The following is a 5,000-nucleotide window of genomic DNA, read 5'->3' as shown; positions in this document are numbered from 1 at the left end:
CCCAAGACCAACCTAATTTTCTTGTTAACATCTAAAAATGTCAACAAGACACCTTAAAGATCCCATGACATGCAAAACTTTCTGATTATTTATATATTAACTTGACCTTCCTCGTGAAGAAATTGCCCATGTTTTTTTTTAAATCAAAAATGGGATAATTAGAGCAATATTTCGATCATTTATTGTGCTTTTCACAACTTGCTATGCCCTGCCCCAAAAAAAGTTGACTTCAGCGAATCGCAGCGTTGACATCTCGTACAGAAACTCGCACAGAGTGGATTGACTCGAGATCTCTCGAGTCCAGACCAGCGTTTCTCAACCCTTTTTACCCTTGTGGAACCCTTGACATAGTTTTCATGTCTCAGGGAACCCCTCCATAAAAATTATGCACCATTATTAATATCTAGCTGTTTTATATTTTTATCGTAGTTCACGTAAATATAATATTTTTTTCCGGATACCTGATTTAAGGAAAAAATGACCCCTTTTTGTCAAATTTATTGGCAATGAAAAAAAAAACATTCTGCTCGTTTATGAGACGTCACAACGAGGTTTTAATTCACAAAAAAAAAAATTTCAAATAAAAAAAAAAACAACTCATGTAACTTGATAAACAAATAGAGCTGAAGCAATAAAGGTAAACAGAAGAACTAAGCTTGAGAGAGAGAGACTTTGCGCTCGGAAGCACAGAGAAGATAGATGGACACCGTGCATGCGTCCCGTACTTGAGTCAGTCACTCAATGACACACGAATCCGCCGCGTACAGGACGTACACTAACCAGTGAGGGCGGTTTCACACTGGCGCCATATAGACATCGTTAAATACATTCCTTCTGGTTGTTATAATTGTAAATAATATAAGAGGTTGAAGCCTCTATTATAATAACCAAGGAGTTTCCAACAATATGCCGTACGTGTATAGTAAAATTACGAGTATTAAATCAAACAAAAACTACTCAGAAATACATTAGCCTATTTATTACTGCTTCTCGCGGAACCCCTAGCGACCTCTTGCGGACCCCGAGGATTCCGGGGGACCACGGTTGAGAAACACTGGTCTCGACTAGTCCGATAAATCCGTCGTCCGTCCTCCTGGTCCGATAAATCCGTCGTCCGTGCGACTCGGCCGATAAATCTGACGTGCTGTAGCTTTTATTTATTATTCTCTTTTTTTCATTGTTTTCTTCTGGTGCTACATGAAGACAGTAGGCATAAAATAAATAAAAATGCAACAGAACATCAGATTTATCAGACAACTCGAGACAATTGTGTCACAAGGTGTGTTCTGCACACAAGTTTTCATCATATCCGGACAGCGAGATTGCTTCGTTTTATGCGCGGAGAGATACGGCCGATGACATGCGCCGGCCTTGTTTGTGATTAATTTGCCGCGGAGCGACATGTCCGCTGCGCTGTTCACGTCACCTCACTGAAATATTTCTGATATCGAGCCGTATGCAAGTCAAATTTACATTATTGAATTACGAATAGGATTTAGTCTTACCAGTTGTTATTTCCGAGTCTCTTCTTTCGATGTCCTCCCGATCATCATGAACTCCGGGAATTTCATCACCCTATCTCTGCTTGTCCTGCAGAGATGAATGAATTCGAAAATTTACCCCCTTATGAAGGACCACCCTGATGCACACACACACCCTGGTGTGTGTGTGTGTGTGTGTGTGTGTGTGTGTATGTGTGTGTGTGTGTGTGTGTGTGTGTGTGTGTGTGTGTGTGTGTGTGTGTGCGCGCATCAGGGTGGTCCTTCATAAGGGGGTAAATTTTCGAATTCATTTATTTTAAGCTCCAACCCCTGGAATTCGTTGGAGTAGTTGAGACAACTCTTCTGGTGTTTTTATTTCAAATTCCAACAACATTTACCTCTCCCTCATAGACCTTGAAGTTTCGCCTCAGTTTCTCGGGGCGGCTGACAGAACGACGACGTATCGACCTGTGCTGAACTTTGAAACGCTCCTGTAATGTCCAATCGTCTCTTTTGATGCGATACGTCGATCTGTGTGTTTATGTAATGTGTATTACTCGTTCTTCTCACCGCCCCCCTTAACAATTTTTTTTTTCAGGGTGAAACTTCAAGGTCGATGAGGGAGGGGTAAATGTTGTCCAATTGGAAAAAAAAAGTTCACCAGGAGAATTTTCTCGACTATTCCAATGAATCCCGGGGGTTGGAGCTTAGAAAATCCGAAGTTGATAAATAAGGACCAGCCTAATGTTCAGGGATGATGAATGGGAGATTGGTGTTCTTCAATTCCTTCATATTGTTGTGGGCCGGTGGCCTTCATATCCTTCATATTGTCCTTCATATTGTCCGGTGGCGAGAACGACCGCTTGGTGGGGGAAGTTACGTCGACTCCCTCCAGACTTCCGGAATTGTAGGCCGTAGCTCACGGATAATTCCGTGACGCGGCGGGTCGCTTCACTGACCGTGGACGCCAATACCTCCACCGTGTCGCGTAGGGTCTTTTTTGTCTCGAACCAATTTACCTAATTAATCACGCGGTGTCGTCTACCGGGGAACCACGCCCTCGGTACACCTTGCCAGAACCGGATAACTCCTCCAACTACGGTAGAGTACCAACTCCGGATTGGATACAACCGAGTGGAACTACCAAGGACGTACCGGCTGGAATGAACAGATTATCGGGGATAAAGACCTGGCTAAACTTAGATCCGAACCATGCTGGACTAATGATGGAAAAGACAAAAACGAACTGGGAACATTTCTCCAATAATTTATTTACAATAAAGTGAGGAAAAATATGAGGCACAGGAAACTGGTTTTTTGGGAATATTATGCAGGGGAAGATGAGAGAAAGATGTAGTGCGACAATTTACAGCAACTTACAAAAAACAAAAAACACTTATGAAGGACACGGAGCAGACTTATCGCTAGAATACAGGCAAGATTTACAATGTCAAATAAAAACACTTATGCAATTCCACTTAAAGACGGCGCCATACACAGACGCACACTCAGACGAAAATAAACACAGATGTATGGCAAAGGGACCCCCGAAGCCAGAGAGGGAGGTGAGCTGAGGTCGCAGTTCTTTCGGGTACGTGAACGTTGGAGGGAAGAGATGCTCCGTGATGCGGCACCTGTCAATGGTCGTGCGGCTGAGTCCACGGCCGCACGCGTGGAGACAGTGTCTGCGAAGGAGCCCAGGTCGAGTTGAGTGGAGTCCGAGGTTGGGATCAGGGCTGCAGACAGGACCCAACAAGAGACCCGGTCAAGGTCTTCCCAGCTCTCTCACACTCAAAACGAACGACCCCCAAAGACCGCGAGCACTCCACGACCTTCCTCATTTTTTTCACTATCAGCCGACGAACTGTCTCACTCCAACGCTCCGCTCAAGACGACTCACTTTTCAGCTCACTCAAGACGACTCACTTTACAGCTCACCAGACAACTCTGAACAAATGGTGTCGTAATTTATAGATCGTCCTCAGCGGGGAGGGGCCTTGGTGAAGCCGACATCACTGTTCGCCCTGATTGGACGGGGCTTCCATGGGGCCGCCCTTTCTGGTCGGGTTTTCGGTCATACCGGGAAGCCTGCCCACTCCACACGTGGGGAATTCCATGTCAAGTGTACACACCCTCCTGTCACTAATACCTCATTTTTTCCCCATATGTTGGTCATTTATTCACTTGGGTGAAAAAACTCAAGATACCAACTTTTAGACCTGTGGGCCCATCGGGGCCCATTTTAGGGGCCCCCCCAAATTTGGGTGCCCCAAGCTGCCCCACAATCTTCCAGAGGCCAATTCACAGGTTGGAGTGGTCTGATTTGGCTGACCTTGGTCTTAATATGCTCGTAAAAGCAAGATCTTTCGAATCGCGTAAAGTAAAATCACTCCGAAACAGTAATTCAAAAAGTTATAGTTTGGGGCGCCCTTTGACCTTGGACCCCTGCTCACCTCAGCATAAATGAAAATGGGATCTGAATGGGTTCAAGTGTGATGATGGTTTTATTGTTCTGGGACTCGGGTGCTGGACACACAATACGCCACAATACATAGCACAATATTTGAACACAACATTTCCAATACACTATATCAGTATATTGCACGTAAATTTTCCACATGCACATGCAGGAACTGGAAGCGATACTAGTACGAGTAAGAGTTTTTCCGAGCATGTTATAGTCAAGATTTTTTGCCAACCAATGTTTTATTTGACAGCTGTCTTTCTTTTTTTGACTGATTGTGTAGGTTCGACCTGTAGCAGTTTTTGGTTTTAAGGGAAGAAGTATATCAGAAATGTCTAAAATGCAGTGATCTTCAATGTCAGGAAAAAAGAAAATATTTGCAGGCCCGTTTGGATGAAGAAAATTCACTTTCACTTCATGAGTGTCCTGAAAGGCTTCCATGATGCAGGCAAGCCACCATTTTCCATCATAGTGCACTGTGACATAACCTGAGAGTTTCCCTTTGGAAGTTTTTTTTATTATTATTTTTGTGTTTGTTTGTTTGTTTGTATACCTTGTCGAGGCTCGTCTGAGAGCTCACACACCACTCACAGCAAGGGGGCATGAGACAAAAGGGGCGGGAGTGGAAGGGACAAAACAGTGGGGAACAGACACATTAGGTGAACTGTGGAAGGGAGAGGGATGGGGATGGGACGGGGAACATGGCGAAGAGAAGATGGACATTACAGGGACTTTCAGGAAGGAAAGCAGGGGAGTTGAAGGAAGTGGGCTTGGGTGGATTATCGGGGGTAGAAAAGATCGGGGATTTGGATGGGGGAAGATAAGAGGTGGTGGTAAACAGCTGTTTTGAAAGCCTGGAGGGAAGAATGGGAAAGAATAGAGTGAGGAAGTTTATTCCAAAGGCGGGAAAAAAGAGGAATGAAAGAGTGAAGATGAGCAGTGATTCGTGATTTTGGTAGTTTTACCAAAAGGGGGTTGTTGGCGGACCTTGAGCGCCCTGTGGAAATGTGGTGGGGACAAATCGCAGAGAGAGCAGGGGGGGCAAGGCTGGAGAG

The 5,000-nt window shown here is 44.8% G+C and overlaps 1 protein-coding gene across 4 annotated transcripts in view; it reads left to right on the top strand.

Annotated features, from left to right (window-relative positions):
- The window catches only part of LOC147007303 (sperm motility kinase Z-like), a 34,768-nt gene extending 34,651 nt beyond the window's left edge, over positions 1 to 117 (top strand). For all 4 annotated transcript variants that reach the window (XM_085867379.1, XM_085867377.1, XM_085867376.1 and 1 more), the window contains one exon: positions 1 to 117. This exon is cut by the window's left edge. The gene's annotated coding sequence lies outside the window, so the exon portion shown is untranslated.
- Positions 118 to 5,000: the final 4,883 nt, after the last annotated feature.

The sequence above is a fragment of the Eptatretus burgeri genome, unplaced genomic scaffold, assembly GCF_056783735.1.
Source record: "Eptatretus burgeri isolate ZD-2024b unplaced genomic scaffold, Ebu_testis_v1 Ebu_testis_scaffold_338, whole genome shotgun sequence".
Lineage (NCBI taxonomy): Eukaryota > Metazoa > Chordata > Myxini > Myxiniformes > Myxinidae > Eptatretus > Eptatretus burgeri.
Note: the sequence above shows the minus strand (reverse complement) of the source record. Positions and strands in the feature narration are given on the sequence as shown.